This window comes from Cajanus cajan, chromosome 5 (assembly GCF_000230855.2).
Source record: "Cajanus cajan strain Asha chromosome 5, NIPB_CcT2T_4, whole genome shotgun sequence".
Lineage (NCBI taxonomy): Eukaryota > Viridiplantae > Streptophyta > Magnoliopsida > Fabales > Fabaceae > Cajanus > Cajanus cajan.
Genome location: NC_138521.1, coordinates 49283561 through 49301479, shown reverse-complemented (window position 1 = coordinate 49301479; position 17919 = coordinate 49283561). Strand labels below are relative to the sequence as shown.

The window sequence follows — 17919 nt, the reverse complement described above, 5'->3', positions numbered from 1 at the left end:
AGTTCTAAGTGTAACTTAGGAACATGCACCTTAGTGAGTGTAGCAAATATTTGTATCTTTTTTGTGAGAGTAAACCAAACACTCAAACCAAATCATCTATCTATCATTTGTAAAGTTTGAAGAAGCTAGGGAAAGAATACTTGTGAAAGCCTGGAGAGGCTTGTCAAAGAATCCTTACTGAGAGCCAGAAGTGGCTGAACAAAGAATACTAGCGTTAATGAGTGAAGTTAGCGGGCCAGGAGTGGTCGACATTCCTCACTGAGAGTTTGAAGAGGCTGAACAAAGAATACTAGAGCTAATGAGTAAAGTTAGTCAACTAGGAGTGGTTGAAAATACTCGGGACCAGGAGTGGTAGAGAATACTCACTAAGAGTCTGAAGAGGCTGAACAAAGAATACTAGAGCTAACGAGTGAAGTTAGCCAACCAGGAGTGGTTGCGAACACTCAGGACCAAGAGTAGTCGAGAATACTCACTGAGAGCTTGAAGAGGCTGAACAAATAATACTAGAGCTAATGAGTGAAGTTAGCCAACTAGGAGCGGTTGAGAATACTTAGGACTAAGAGTGATCGAGAATACTCACTACGAGCTTGAAGAGGCTGATCAAAGAATACTAGCTCTGACGAGTGAAGTTGGCGGGCCAGAAGTGGTCGATAATACTTGGCACACCAGAAGTGGTAATAATACTTGTACTTCATTGAAAATCTAGTGGGACCCTTCAATTGAAGGAGACTGGACGTAGCTCAATTTGAGCGAACCAGTATAAAAATCCTTGCACTGCTTATTTATATTTTCAGACGCGATTTCGCTTAACTATTAAATCATATTGAAAATTTCGTCCATTACTTATTCTTCACTGTAACTATCTTCAGACGAAAACTACACTTATTTAATTTATCATCTTAAGAAATAGTTTTCATTTAAGAAATATTTTTTGTGTGCAGACAATAAACTTTTAGACGAAAAATCCTTTGTTGAGCAAATCCTGCACATTTTTTTTTAAGTACTCAAAATAATATTTTTACTGGACGAAAAGGAGTCCCTTGCGAAAACAGTTTTAAAATTCTTCCATTCACACACACACACATATTCAATCCCCCTTTCTATGTGTTTTTCATCTAACTTCATTCTAGAGGAAAACATGTTGAAGAGCATTCATGGCCCAAGAGCCATCATTCACACACTCACACTACTTCAAATGAACGGTTTTATAGTAGTCACTCACCAAGATGATGACTACTATCAAAGACCCCCTAGACAACATAAGCCTAAGAATGAACAACACTTCTAAAGGAACCTAACATAGACCTTCCTCCCTTCCATGGTAAAGATAATGTAGAAGATTATTTATATTAGGAGATGAAGGTGGCAGAACTCTTCATTTGCCACAATGAGAGTGAAGAGAAAAGAGTTCCTATGGCCACCTTTACCTTTTAAGGGAATGTCATGCATTGGTGGACTTCCTTAGTAAGAGAAAAAAAACTTTAGAGAGCCCTTCATTAAATATTGGAATGAACTTAGGAGTGCCTTAAGGAGAAGACACATTCATCCCTATTATGAGAGAAAGTTAATGGACAAGCTCCAAAGACTCCAACAAAGAAATCAAAGTGTGGAGGAATATAGGCAACAAATGGACTTGCTTATGCTAAGGGCTAGAATTAGTGAAGAAGAAAGAACCACCATTGCAAGATTTCAAAGTGGCCTTAACATAGACATTAGTGACAAGGTTAAGCTATTTCCATACAGAAACCTTAATGAACTAGTTCAACTTTGTATAAGGGTAGAAAGTCAATTAAGGAGAAAGTCTAGCCTTAGGAAGAAGTCTACCTCTTACCCTAATAATGATTACAAGAAGGAGGGGTCTTCCTCCCAATCCAACAAAGAAAGGTCATAAGAAAAGAATAAAAAGAAAGAAAAAGAAAATCCTAGAGATAAATCTTCAATAGAATCTAGGACAAATTCTATCAAGTGTTTTAAATGTCTACAGAGAGGACACATAGCCTCCCAATGCCCAACTAAGAAAACAATGATTTTAAGGGACAATGACATTTATAGTAGTGATAGCACTATATCTTCTTCATCTTCTAGTGAAGAAGACATCCATGATTCTAGTGAAGAAGTTCCACCTTGTGATGGAGACCTTCTTGTTGCTCAAAGGTTGCTTGCAAACCAACTACAAGAGCAAGACCATCCCAAAGAGAGAACTTATTTCATACTAGATGCAAGATTTTAAAAAATACTTGTTCTCCCATTATGGATAATGGTTCTTGTAATAATTTTTGTAGTGCAAGATTGGTTAAAAAGCTACACTTGACTCCCATTGCCCATCCAAAATCTTACAAATTGCAATGGCTTAATGAGGATGGATCAATAGAAGTCAAGGACCAAGTAAACATTTCTTTCACCATTGGGAAATACAAAGATGAAGTTTTATGTGACATAATTCCCATGGATGCAAGTCATGTATTACCTGGGAGGCCTTGGCAATATGATAGGCAAGCCATCTATGATGGATTAACCAATAAGATACGTCTTACCCATAGGAAAAAGATATGTGTTGAATCCTCTATCAGCTTCACAAGTTTTAGAGGATCAACTCAAAATGACAAAGAAAAGAGAAAAATAAAAAATACATTACTCTTAGAAAAGAATAAGGAGGATAGTATCTCCTCCAAAAATCTTGTGATAAGGGAAAGTCATTTTTCTATTAAAAATGATTGTAAAAAGACTTTTCTTCCTCACAAAGATTTTAGCTCTTCTTTTACTACTGCCATAGACTTGGAGCTTAAGATCCAAAATCAAAATATTTTTGAAAGTAAAGGATCTCAAGTTCTTAGTCTAGTGAAGAAGAAGTGAACTTCACCTAGTTCTACCTCTTAGGAGGCTACTTTGGTGGTGCCCAAATTAAACAACCATTGTATATTTAGGACTTCTTCTAATTTAGTTGTTCTAATAAAGCATGCAACCTTTGGTTTATATTGTTTATTAGATACATCTCATGGTGTCTTATTTTCTATTTTTGATCTTAAGGGAAGTTCAAACTTCTTTGAACTTAACTTGACTACTTTCCTTCAAGACCAAATTAGCTTATATGACTCTTCTAAACTCTTCTTTACATCTTCTTCCAAGTTGTATCTAACAAATAATATGATCAAGGGTTGTCTAGGTAGTTTTCTTATTATATTCACTTTGTTTTCTTGTATGCGCCTAGGTTACTATATAGGGTACCTCAGGCAAGATACCTTAGTATGTAAAAGTACTTCATTAGTTTCTTATAGTTTTAGTACTTTCACATTTTTAGGATTTAGTTTTACACTTAGACTACACTATAGTGAGAATCCTATTCTTATTCTTAGAGAATCTATCCTTCCTAGTCTAGGGACCCTTGTTAAGACTATAGAAGAAATTCCTCATAGGGTGCACTTTCCACATATATTATATGAATATATCATCCCTAATGCATTTTTTTTTCTTGTTTCCTTGTAGGTAATGCTATCTATGTGAAAGGACCACTAGATTTAAGGACAAATCCTTTCAAAGAGGGAGGGTATGATGGAAACCTAATCCCCAAGGATTCCTTTGGAAGAGGTAAGACCAAGAAGGGTGAAGGTTGATCCATAAGAAAGCTCACACATGAAGATCATTAGGCCTTTAACTAGGTCCATGGTTAGGAGGCTAGAAGAGGCTTCTATATAGGAGGTGCCTTTTAGACCTATGTGTGACTTAAGCATTAAGTATGACTCCTCTTAGTAGTTTCTTAGTCTTCATTGTAAACACATTGTACATATTGTATAGGATATTTTTTTCCCTTGTATTTTGGGTCAAGTAGTGTAGGATTTTTGTCCCTTGTATTTTGGTGTAATTAGTAGTTTAGGGGAGGTATAACTAAAAAGACCATGGGATTGTTTGGGCTTGGATGGCCCAAAAGATTTTCTAAAAATACACCAAGGTTGGATGTCCACTTGCCTAGGCAAGTGGTTTGGACGTCCAAGCTTGGTGAGAAAGCCATCCAATGTCCAAACTTATAGAAGAAGCTTTCACACGGCCTTGAAAGTGACATCTCAACTAACTACTAGAAGTAATCATTAGGATAGTTAATTGGAGTTAAGTTAAGCTAACCTAAGTCATCTTTAAACTAAGCTTAGCTTAGCTTGTGATGGAAACCCTCCTTGCATGGATTGAGTTTGGAGCATCAAAGAGGGAAGACCAGACTCCTTGGATCATGGAACTCAAGGTTTCTAGCCTTGATGATGGAGATGGGCGAATGGTGTTTATGGAGGCTAGGTGTTTGATGAAATGATAGAATGGTACTCTAGATTTTTTGGCTCCCTTGATTGATGGATGAAGGCCACTCCTAAAGGTAAGAACACTCACGATGAAAATGAGGAAGATAGGCGGCCAAATTGACCAAGGTGACTAAGGAAGGATATTAAGGCTCAAAGGCACTCTCAATATCATAAATTCCAAAGTGATTACATGAAGCAATACCTAGGGTATATATAGATTAGGGTGTGAGGTGGTGGGCACACATTTAGGGTGACGACTAGGTCATAAAGTGTGCACATTTCCATGCTAAATGTGATGGAAATGAAACACAAATTCATGCCACATGCAACCCTAATGTGACGCCTACTTGGTGGCCAAGGATGGAATCTTTGGCTTGGTTATGTTACAACTAGGTGCATGATAAGACCATGCAACCTAGGTGCCCTCCTCTTGGGCCTAAGCCTTGCCAAGTCCAAAAATAGATCCAATGCTCACCAAAAATACGTCTAGCCTATTTTCTCACCCTAATAAAATACCCTAGTCCAAAATAAAATCCTATAATCTAAGACACCCCATAATACAAGGGTAAAATAGGAAATACAAGTAAAAATAAATCCTATGACTAAGACACCCCAAAGTACAAGGGTAAAATGAAAATACAAGTAAAATAAGTCATATGTCTAAGATACCCAAAAATACAAGAGTAAAAATGGAAAATTAAAGACAAGGGAAAAATAGGAAATAAATTTTATGCTAACAAGGCTTAGGAGAGTGAGTAATATTCTTTAGCCATGAGAACCCTATCTTCTTCCAATCTCCTAACCATGGACCTAGTGATTGGTCCCACATGAAGCTCCAAGGTTGTTCCTCCATTAGCTTGTTCCACAAGCTTCTAGGAAGGTAACTAGGGATAGTTAATTTAAGTGTAAGAAGGCTAAATGTGGTTCTATTTGAAACGAGGTTAGACAAGCTTACACCATAAGCTACCTATTCTCTATATAAGGCATTTTTATTACTTTTTAGACACTTTTTGATGATATTTGAAAGCATTGCCGAGATTTTTCTCTGAATTCTCTCTTCCAAAAAGTTTAAAACCTTTTTTTATTTTAATTCAATTCTCTTATCCTCTTCATACAAGAGGGTGGTGAGGGTTGAAGTGACTCATATTCTTCCAAGGAGTGGCATCACTTGAAGAGTGTTCTTCACCTCCTAAGGTGAAATCTAAAACTTCTTTTACCATTGGAGGATTTGGTGAAGCTTGAGAAGTTTCAAGAATCCAAAGGCCTAGGGAGAAACTTGAAGGAGAAGCCAACACCATTCCAAATTCTCTAGAAAGTTTCCATCATGCTATTTAGTCCTAGCATGTTCCATGTGTTTTTGAGCATCGATGTGTAATTTGATTCCTTGCACATTCATTCAATTTGCAGCCCACTTTCCATGCATTCCCGCTTGTGATAAATTATGGCCAAGGCCAAGGAATCCAAGAGGTGATACATTGAAGGAACCAAGAGGAATGGGATGATAGACCATGGGCCAAGGGCCCAATCTCTAGAGCTATGGCCACCTTGAAGACCAGTGGACACCTTGAAGACTAGTGGGCTTTCTGATGGCATCCTTACTTGCATGAACATGAGATGATGAGCAAAGGAAGAGGACGCCTACTCCAAGGATCAAGTTCTTCAAAGGTGGCACAAGGTTTTAAGGTGGATGATGATGGAATGAACGAAAATGGAGGTTAGGTAGAAGGTGTTTGAGGAAATGCTTGAGAAGGGTACTCTAGGGTTGGCTCACTTCATGATGATGAAGGCCACTTTTAGGGTTGTTTCTCTCAAAGTGGAGATGGTAGGGTTTGGCCAAAAATAGCCAAAGGTGACTAAGGAAAGATATAAAGGCACAAAAGACTCTCTTTATATTCAATATCCAAAGTATTTACAAGGTGTGGGGTGTTGGGTATTTATAGGAGGGGAGGCATCTAGGGTTGCATTTGGAGTAGGCAAATGCATTCCAAATGAAATGCAAATGAACCCTAGATGCAACTTGGTGGCCAAGGATGGAATCTTTGGGTTTAGATTGTCTATATCTAGGTGCATGATAAGACCATGCAACCTTTGCCCTCCACTTGGGCCTAAGCCTTTCTAACACCAAAAAATAGATCCAATGAACACCAAAAAAATGTGTCACCCTTCTAGTTAACACCCTAGCCCAAAATTAAAAACCCTAATCATCTAGAGCACCCCATAATACAAGGGTAAAAAGGGAAATACAAGGGAAAATAAATTCTAAGTCCTAAACACCCCAAAATACAAGGGTAAAATTGGAAATACAAGTAAAATAAATTCTGTGATTAAAAAGAACTTAGGAGCTAAGGTCCAAAAGTGGCCTCACTAACCCATTCCTCTTGCCTCCTTTAATATATCACCTCTTGGTCTTCTCGGCCTTAGTGTTATTCCATCATTCCCTCCCTCTTGAAAAGGATTTGACCTCAAATCAAGAGGTTCCTCATGGTGGGCATCATGACCAACAAAAACATAAAAATAAGCATTAGAGGTAATAGTATATGATAGAAATGGAAAGTGTATCGTAAGAGGAGTTCTACTAAAAATGCTAAAAAGATTGTCTAAATTAAAAGGACTAGACTTTCTAATGTTAAGGATAGGATCCTCCCCACGGTGAAGTCTAGGTGTATAACTAAAACCTAAAAAGGTAAAAAGACTAAAACTATAGCACACTAATGTATTAGTCCTAAAAACTAAAATATCTTGTTGGAAGTGCCCAATGTAATGACCTAGGTATGTATTGGAAAATAAAGAAAACTTAACTAAAAAATTACCTAAACAACTTTGTATTGCATAATTTGTTAGATACATATGAGAAAAAGGTGTTAAGAGGAGTCTAGGAAACTCATATAATCTAAGTTTGTCTTGTAGGAAAGTATTCAAGTTAAGTTCAAATAAGTTTGAACTTCCTTCAAGATCAAAAATAGAAGATACAACACCATGAGATGTATCCAACAAACCATACAAACCAAAAGTTGGGTGCTTTATGAAGAAAACTAAAGTAGAAAGAGTCTTAAAGAAAGAAGGCTTATCTTCCTTGGGCACCACCAAGGAAGTAGCACAAGAAGTGGGACTAAGTGAAGTCCACTTCTTCTTCACTGAATCTTGAAGTTGAGATTCTTTTTCTTTAAAAAGGATTTGTTTTTGAATCTCCACTTCATGACTAGTGGCAACGTGAGAGAAAGAGTTAAGGTCTTGATGAATGAAGAAAGTCTTTTTAAAATCATTTTCAATGGGAAAGTGACTCTCTTCAAGCATAAGCCCTTTGGAAGAAACATTATCCTCCTTACTCTTCTCTAAGAGTGTTGGTTGTTGTTTTTCATTTTCTAGCCACTCTTTAACCTTCTCTATACTTTTCTTTATTTTTTCTTTCTTTTCTATTTTCTTTTCTTTTTCTTTCCTTCTAAGTTCCTCCTCTCTTGTTGTATTTTCTTGCTCATGCATACTCCTAGGAACTCTAACTTCTTTGCCTTTTTGAGATCTAGTTGGAACAATCCTAGGTTGGGATCCACTAGTTTCTCTCCTCTCAACTAATTTTGCAAGTAGTTGTTTTATTTCCTCATTATTTTTTTCAAACTCTTTTTCTTTTCTTCTCAATTCTTCCTCTCTTTTTATATTTTCCGCTTCTTTTTTTCTTAGGTACTCTTTGAGTTGCCTAATTTCTTCCATAACACTAGACCTAGTACTACAAGAGTTATGACCATGGACACTAGAATGATCACTCATCTTTGATCCAAAAAGGTTTTCACAAAGTGTTTTCAAAAAGGTTTGAAAAAGTTTTCACAAAGAGTGAGTGATAAAAGGGTTTTCACAAAAAAAAGGATTTTCAAGGTGCAAGATAGGTATGAAAAGGCCTAAGTGTACAAAGTGAACTATCAAGGGAGGTGGACTACTAAGAATCACTTAAAAACCAAGTCTTTTCAAGTAAAAATCACTAAGCCTTTTCACACTTTTCTCACAAAAACAATTTTCACAATACTAAGGTGTGTGATGTGCACGCCCCCTTAGTAGGCAAATGAAGCCTTCTAAACGAAACAAATAAACAATGTAAAGTCCTAGGCAAATATACTACCAAAGCTTTAAAGCATGCAAAGGAAAGCACTTAAAGCATATGCTAGTCGGTTTCCTAGGTGAAGGTTTTCAAAGCACCTTCAAACTACACGAAACTACCACCAAATTGAAAAGGTTTAAAAATGGCCAATTACAAACCAAAAATGAATGAAACCAAGGCCAAAAACACAAGAGGCCGAAATTTAACAAGAAAGAAATAAGTAGAAGAAAAAAAAAGGAAGTCTCCAAGTCTTCAATTCTCCACCCCTTCACAATGAACACCCAATGTTAGTCTTGAAATGGTGTTTGCACTCTTTGAATTGGTGTGATCCTCCAAAGTTCCTTGAACTCCAATCGGACAACCCCTCCACTCAATCCACCAAGAAAGTGTGTAGTGTTTTAGAAGTTTTCCCCACCTAGATCAAGAAGAAAACACAACCCAAGAGTACAAGAGGCCAAGAAAGAAAAACTAAAAAGGCACAATTAAGAAAAGGCTAAACTCACATGGAATTTATGAGACAAACTTAAGAGTAGAAGAAAGACTCAAAAACTGAAATTAAGGCACATTAATAAAAGGAAAGCACACAAAAGAGTAATTCCTATAATGGCACTAGAATAGAATTTAGCAAGTAGGCTTAAAAGAAAAATTATGCACTTAACATGTTTGATTTATTGTCTCATTCGGCCATTAAGTATTGTCCAATGGTCCAAGAATTAACTCCAAGTGCTATGGTATAAAAGTTGGTCCAAAACTCCACAAGTCTAGCAAAGGTTCCCTTTTTCTTGTTTTTGGTTTCTTTGTTCTTTTTGGGCTTGTCCAAGTCTTGGCTTTTTTTTTTGTTCAAAGTCCAGCCACTTTTCTCTTTTTTCTTTTGAATTTTATACTATTCCTTTGCTTGGGTTTTACACTTGTTTTTGGTGGTTTTGTTAGCAACTTTTTGGAGTATTCTTTTAGCAACTTACACTAGCTCAATGAGACAAAATTTGAGTGTTTTTCTTAAGTTTTTAATAGCCCACGTCCAGCAGCAAAGATAGGCATATTGAAATCAATTTCACACTCAAATTATCAAACATCATGTAGGCATACAAGTTCACCAAGGAATACACAAAAAATTGGCCGAGAATTTGAAGTAAGTATGTGTAAAGGAATTAATCACACATGATATTTTAAGTGATGTAGAACATGCTAGAACTAATTAGCATGCATGATTGACTCTCTAAAGCACATCAAGGACTCACGGCCATTTTATCAAAAAAGTGGCATGCATGTCATTTTTTGTTCATTTCAAAGGCTAAGCATAAAAAACTTGGAATTTCTTTCAAGGTAGTTCAAAGAGACAAGCTTATGACAAAACCGGATGGATTAAAAAAATAAAAACATTAATGTATAACATGCAGCCCAAAATTTCCAGCAACTCAAAAATTTAAAGAAAAAAGCAAGAACCTAAATAAGAAAGCCTAAAATGCCAAGATGATTCACAAAGAACATATGGTATGAATCAACACATGAGAAGAGATTTATGGATCATCAAAATATGGCAATTAAGATGATTCATTTAGGCACACTTAGGAGACATGTAAGGAAGACATGACATGACCGAATATTTTTAGAGATAAAGAAATTGTTACCCTTGAAGAACCAAGGCTCTAGATACCACTTGATGGCATCCTTACTTGCATGAACATGAGATGATGAGCAAAGGAAGAGGACGCCTACTCCAAGGATCAAGTTCTTCAAATGTGGCACAAGGTTTTAAGGTGGATGATGATGGAATGGACGAAAATGGAGGTTAGGTAGAAGGTGTTTGAGGAAATGCTTGAGAAGGGTACTCTAGGGTTGGCTCACTTCATGATGATGAAGGCCACTTCTAGGGTTGTTTCTCTCAAAGTGGAGATGGTAGGGTTTGGCCGAAAATAGCCAAAGGTGACTAAGGAAAGATATAAAGGCACAAAAGGCTCTCTTTATATTCAATATCCAAAGTATTTACAAGGTGTGGGGTGTTGGGTATTTATAGGAGGGGAGGCATCTAGGGTTGCATTTGGAGTAGGCAAATGCATTCCAAATGAAATGCAAATGAACCCTAGATGCAACTTGGTGGCCAATGATGAAATCTTTGGGTTTAGATTGGCTATATCTAGGTGCATGATAAGACCATGCAACCTTTGCCATCCACTTGGGCCTAAGCCTTTCTAACACCAAAAATAGATCCAATGAACACCAAAAAAATGTGTCACCCTTCTAGTTAACACCCTAGCCCAAAATTAAAAACCCTAATCATCTAGAGCACCCCATAATACAAGGGTAAAAAGGGAAATACAAGGGAAAATAAATTCTAAGTCCTAAACACCCCAAAATACAAGGGTAAAATTGGAAATACAAGTAAAATAAATTCTATGATTAAAAAGAACTTAGGAGCTAAGGTCCAAAAGTGGCCTCACTAACCCATTCCTCTTGCCTCCTTTAATATATCACCTCTTGGTCTTCTCGGCCTTAGTGTTATTCCATCACTTTCCAAGCCCAAGGTACTCTTCAATTTGGACCACTCTATCATGAAGAGAAGGCATAATTCTAATTGTAAATATCTTGTACATAGTTCTTTTGTATAGGCTTATTTTTGCCTTTGTATTTGTGAGGCACTTTAGTTTCTTTTATTAGTCATTGTATATTGATTCTAGGGTGGGTTACTTGGAGAGTTTGAATCCATTTAACCTCCTTTGTTGATACACTCATTTTCTATTTTTTCAGTAGGAAAAGAGGGGTGGCATTTAGCATTGCTTGAGGGTGTGACTAGTAATTGGGTCAGAATTGAGCCTAGGCAAAATTTTTCATATTAGACTCATTTTGCTCCTAATTTTTCATAGATTTGATTTAGCTAGGTTTCATCATCATTGGATGAACCTAACTAAACCAAATCAAGCATTTTTGAAATTAATTCAAGGAGCCAAAAGAGACCAAATCCGCCCACCTTGCCTAGTCTTCTTTCTTTGATCGAATTACTTCTCTAACCTTCAAGGAGATGAGAAGCTTGTGCTACAAGCTTCTCCTTAGCTTGCTTCCCAAGCAAGCTAAGTGAGAAGCTTTCTCTACAAGTTTCTAAACTCACCTAGAAGGTCAACTAACCTTACCATGGTTCCTAGTGAACCATGGTTAAGGTTAGCTTGCTCCTTAAGCTACCTACCTCTATATATTTGTAATTTCTACTCTTGTAATCACTTTTGACATTTATGAGACTTAGAATTCAGAAATTCTCTCTCATTTCAAGAGTCCAATTTCGTGGAGAATCTCCTTCTCATAGAAGCTTCACAAAGGAACTTCTCCTTTGTGCTTGGTTCCTCAAGTTTCTCTCCTTCAAGAGAAATTGAACCACTTTGGGAAGCATCTTCAAGCTTTTGGAGCTTCAACTCATCCAAATCTTCCATTGGCGTGAAGAAACTCACGAGAAGAAGGGACTTAGCATGGTTCAACTTGAAGAAAAATCAATCTTCTCCAAGTAGTTCCATTAGTTTTGGTATCAGAGCCTTGGTGCTCTTGAGGTTATGTGTTCCTAAACTTTGTTTGAATCCGTGTTGTCTCTTCCATATTTTACATGTCACTTCTTGTGTTTGCTGTATGGATCTAGGTTTAATACATATTTTGATGGATCCTATATGTCACATGAGAATTGATTGATTCACATTTTGCTTGTTCCATTAATCTTGAATCAATCCGGTTTTGGTGCTTTAGGTTTCTATGAACTTGTGCATTTTTTATTTTGTTGAGTCTTCTCTTATTCCTTATGACCTGAATCTGTGATTGGATTATGATAATGAATAGCATGTGTTTTTGGTTTATAATCTTGTGTTTTGTCTAGAGTCATGTGTAGTCCTTTACATGTCATTAATTCCTAGACTAGCTTGTTTAACCTTTGTTTTTGTGTTGTTTTTGGTCAATTCGTTTTGTGCAATTTATATACTCTTTGTACCTGACCTATATGTGCTTTTGTTTTACATATTTGAGTTCCTAATTTGCTATTAATTCTAGCAAATTTCTTAGAGTTAGGTTTCTATTATGTTTCCTTAAAAAGTTTGTCAAGAAAATTTCAAAAAAAAACTTTCCTAGTAGGTTTTCCTTGAATCTCTTGTGTGGCTGAAACTTGTGCTTATTTTTAAAGCTTTCAAAACAGAGAAAAAAGAGGTTTTAAGTGTTCTAAAAGTGTGAGAGAAATTAAAGAAAATTGTGCCTAAAAAATTACTCAAAAATTGTGCAAAAGTGTGAGCACTTCTAACACACACACACACTTGAATACCTCTTGTTGATTGTTGAAATGTTTGGCAACAATTTTCTTTATTAAATCCGAGTCTCTTGCAATGTTTAAAAGGCATTAACTCCTGGTTGTGTGAAAGAAAAAGAAAAGGAAAATTATAGAAAAGAAAATTGCAAAAGAAAGAACCAAAGAAAAAAAAAGCCAAAAGGAGTGAAAATTTTGTGTTGTTTTGCTCTCGGTTTTTGCTTATTGTTGCATGTTTCTAAAACTGTCCAGCCCTATACACTTGAGATTAGTGTCTTGTTTTCATTTCTTAATCTTAGATTTTAATTTTTTAAACCATTCTAGAGCCATTGTTAGGTTTTCCTTTGTGTGCTAACCTTTCATTTATGCCTTAATTTTTGCTTGTCAATTTTTGGAACTCTTTCTAGTCTTGTCTCTTTAATTCTACCATTTGGTGTAGCCTTTCTAAATTATGATTTTTCAGTTTTTCCTATATAACTTCAGAAACTTAAGGTGTGTTGAGTGCCTCTCTGAAGGTGTGGAAAGCCAAGTACAAGGGTAGCATCTTGAAGTGTTTGTGGAAGCCTAGGAGATTGATATTCTCTTTGGTGGAAAGCTCTTGGTGGGAGTCAAACACCTAGGAATAACCAACATCAAGGTTATTCCTAAGAGAGGAGAGATACACTTGGAGAGGTTGCTGCAACAAGGAGAAGCTTGGAAGAACACAATAAAATTTTTGTGAAAATTTTGTGAAAATTTAGTAACCAATTTAGTGACGGAATTTCATTTCAAAAATTTTTTCAACACTAAATCCGTCTCTAAATTTGTCACTAACTTAGTGGCTGAATTTTGTTTTCTTAAATTAGGTGCAACCACTACATTCATTTAGTGTGAATTTGCATTTTATTTGGTGTGAATTTACACTTTATTTGGTGTAAATTTGCATTTCATTTCTTGTAAATTTTCATTTCTTTCATTTCTTGTACAAGGCCTTTTTAGGAGTGTCTTGGAGTGCTTTTGGTGCATTTCCATCTCTCCTTAGTGTTTTCAAACTAGGGTAATACGTTTAGTACTAGTGAGAGTGGTCCTTGGAAGTCCTTGGTACTTTCCAAGCTCTCACATAGGTTTACTTGCTTAAAACGCCTAGTTTATGTTTTCTTGTCTTTATGTTTTCATGTCATTTATGTTTTAAGAAATTTATGTTTTCATGCAATTTATGTTTTCAAGCAATTTATGTTTTCAAGTCTTTAAGTTTTGATTGCATTGCTTAATTGTACACATTAGGCACTTGCTTGTTATTTTTCTTTTTGAAAAAGAAATTTGTGAAAACATTTTGGTGCAAGGCAAAGTATAAGGGGGTTTAGAGATTTTTACTTGAAGAGACTTGGTTATTAAGTGGCTCTTTAGTAGCTCACCTCCCTCCATAGTTCAATTTGTACTCGTAGACCTCTAAGTGCCAAGTCTAAGCACTTTAAAAATATTATTTTCTTAAAATCTCTTTTTGTGTGAAGAGAAAAATCTTCTTGTTTAAAATGTCTCAACAATCCAGCTATAGTGGAAGTGAGAGCTCTCCTAAAATCATTTCTTACTTAACAAAAGAGCTAAAATCACTTAAACTATGGAAGAAGCAAGAGGTCTTTCAAAAAGAGAAGGAGAAAATTGAAAGAGAGGCCAAACTTGCTATCCTAGAAAAGAAGTTGAGAATTCTTAAACAAGAAGAAGAAAAATTGAAAGAAGACATGAGAAAACACAAAAGAAGAAGACAAATGAAAATCAAAAGAAAAGAAGAAATAGAAAAAAAGAAAGAACTTTGTGCAGGGAAGAGTAAAGAGGAAGAAATATCCTCTAAAGGATTTGTGACTAAAGAGAATTGTTTTAGTACTAAAAATCCTATGAAAAAAATTCTCTTTATTCATAAAGATCTTAACTCTTGCCCTCATTCTGCCACTAGTCTTGAGGAGGAGATTCATAAATCCATTATTTTTAAAGAAAAAGAGTCTCAACTTCAAGATTTTGGGAAGGAGAAGTGGACTTCACTTAGTTCCACTTCTCATGCTACTTCCTTGGTGGTGCCCAAGGTAGATAGTGTGACACCCTTACTACCCCAACACATATATTGTAATAATAAAAACTTATAAATAAATTTTTCAATTTCGGTAAAAGGGTTCACATGAGAATCTTAAAAATTATCCTTTAATAACCACAATAACAAAAATGAAACGCAAGAGTTTTCAAATTATTTTCAAAAATAACATTTACAATAAAAACCTATGTTCTAAAAAATCCTTTGCCCCGATGTCACAATATCAGAGCATCCCGACAATTCAACCGTTGTCATTCTAGATACCACTCGTAGCCAGATCTTCCTCACCTAAAATATCCACAAATCGCACGGTGAGAAAAGAAAATATCTATATATATAGCACATAAGAAAACACAATATATTATCTCATTATAATTTAATATTCATAAATATTTCAACATATCGTATTTCAATCAATTATGCATTGTCATCACGTCATAATTCTCAATCACACCAATCATCACAAATCTTGCACTTCACACTATGCCAAGGTCACGCTACCCATTTAACAATCTCGGGCCGTGCTCACCCCTGATATAACATTGTGCCAAGGTCACGTTATCCCTATCATAGGGTCGTGCTCACCCCTGACATGTTAACCAAGGTCACGATACCCACGTAACAATCCAGAGTCGTGCTCACCCCTGATATAACATTGTGCCAAGGTCACGTTACCCCTAACCTAGGGCCGTGCTCACCCCTGACATGTTAACCAAGGTCACGATACTCATGTAACAATCTCAGGCCGTGCTCACCCCTGATATAACACTGTGCCAAGGTCACGTTATCCCTATCATAGGGTCGTGCTCACCCCTGACATGTTAACCAAGGTCACGATACCTATGTAACAATCTCGGGCCGTGCTCACCCCTGGTCATAGGTGTGAAGAACCACAATCACATCTCATTCACATTCACATTCACATTCACATCCACATCCACATCCACATCCACATCCATATCCACATCCACATCCACATCCACATCCACAATACATACACAATCCACACAAAATGGTGGTTCATATACCCCTCAAGTAATTCACCATGAATCCTCACCTAGATCATCAAATTTATCAAATAATATAACAATAACATTCATAAATTAATATTATAATCAATAGAATTAGCAATTTAATATAATCTTAACATAAACGGTAAAACCCCCAATTATTCTAAAACCTAACTCACAGGCACTTTTCTACAGTTTCGTTCTCCCTCTCAGATCATCATTCTTACAAATTAAATATATATTTCTAATCCTCAATACATACGGAATCTAATGGTATAATTAATTTCTCAAACAGAAATAATCCAATTTTTCCAAAACCTAACCTACAGGCACTTTTTTATAATTTTGTTCCCTCTCCTAGAGCATCATTTTTACAAACAAACCATATATTTGTTGTCCTAAATATATACAGAATCAAATAATGCCAATAATTCTTCAAACAGAAATAATTCTAAAATTACTCATAATCTTAAGGGGTTCTTCCTCTACCCAATTTCCTCATGTAACTCTATATATAAATAATTTTCTTTTCCCCCGTACCTGGATAAATAGGAACTAGGGCATAACCTCCTTCTTTCTTTCCTTAAACAAGGACCGGGACTAAAACTGGGGCAAAACCTCATCCTCTGAGTTCCTCTTGGTCTTCAGAGAGAAGAAGAGGAAAGAAGAGCATAAGAGATAAGGAAGAGAAAGTGTGTGAAAATGAGAGAAATGAGGGTCTATTTATAGGAATTCTGGCTCACCTACCGGAACGGCCCGTTCCAAAAGTGGAACGCCCGTTCTGGACCCTTCAAACCTACGTAAATTTCTCAACTAGAATGGCCCGTTCTAAAACTGGAACGGCCCGTTCTCAAACCCAGCAGAACGGCCCGTTCTGCTTCCAGAACGACCCGTCCTCCCTCTGGAACGGCCCGTTCTCCAAATCAGAACGGCCTGTTCTCAAATTGGAACGGCCCGTTCTCCCACTTCATTTTCTAAGCATTTCCTTATTCCGGAACGGCCCGTTTCACTTTTGAAACGGCCCGTTCCGGCCAACGAATTGGGCCCTTGGCCCAGCGAAAAATTGGGCTGTTACAATAGCCTTCCTTTGTGTAGGACTTTTCCTACCTTAGTTGTTTCAATAATGCACCCAATTTATGGAATATATTATTTGTTAGATATAACATATGAACCTTCAAGGTTCCTTGTGACTAATTCTTTTCATAAGTATCCAACAAATAATATAATCCAAAATTGTATAGGAAATTTCTTAGTAGTATTTTCCTTATTTTCTAGGAAATGCCTAGGATACCACATAGGGTACTTTAGGCAAGATGTTCTAATTTTTAGGATTAAGTCTTTAGTGTGGTATAGTTTTAGTTTTAGCACATTTTTAGGATTTAGTAATATATCTAGTATATGTTTAGAGAGGATCCTAATCATTATATTAGAAGGTCTAGTATCATTGATTTCTTTAGGTTCCATGAAAGGATTCCTTCTAGAATATACCTTTCACATTTATTTGTTGAGAATATCACCTCTAATGCATTGTATTATATATTTGTAGGTGTGGCCGACCGTCATGAAGACCCTCGAGATTTGAGGTCAAATCCTTTTCAAGAGGGAGGGGATGATAGACTATGGCCAAGGCCAAGGAATCCAAGAGGTGATACATTGAAGGAACCAAGAGGAATGGGATGATGGACCATGGGCCAAGGGCCCAATCTCTAGAGCTAGGGCCACCTTGAAGACCAGTGGACACCTTGAAGACTAGTGGGCTTTCCAAGCCCAAGGTACTCTTCAATTTGGACCACTCTATCATGAAGAGAAGGCATAATTCTAATTGTAAATATCTTGTACATAGTTCTTTTGTATAGGCTTATTTTTGCCTTTGTATTTGTGAGGCACTTTAGTTTTTTTTTATTAGTCATTGTATATTGATTCTAGGGTGGGTTACTTGGAGAGTTTGAATCCATTTAACCTCCTTTGTTGATACTCATTTTCTATTTTTTCAGTAGGAAAAGAGGGGTGACATTTAGCAATGTTTGAGGGTGTGACTAGTAATTGAGCCAGAATTGGGCCTAGGCAAAATTTTACATATTGGACTCATTTTGCTCCTAATTTTTCATAGATTTGATTTAGCTAGGTTTCATCATCATTGGATGAACCTAACTAAACCAAATCAAACATTTTTGAAATTAATTCAAGGAGCCAAAAGAGAACAAATCCGC

At 36.3% G+C, this 17919-nt stretch overlaps 1 pseudogene across 1 annotated transcript in view; it reads right to left on the bottom strand.

Moving 5' to 3' along the window:
* Positions 1 to 14779: 14779 nt before the first annotated feature.
* Positions 14780 to 17919, bottom strand: part of LOC109816602 (lysine-specific demethylase JMJ25-like) — a 35831-nt pseudogene continuing 32691 nt past the window's right edge. Inside the window, exon 13 of the transcript XR_014434079.1 lies at positions 14780 to 14987. The product of XR_014434079.1 is annotated as a lysine-specific demethylase JMJ25-like (transcript). The remainder of the gene's footprint in view (positions 14988 to 17919) is intronic.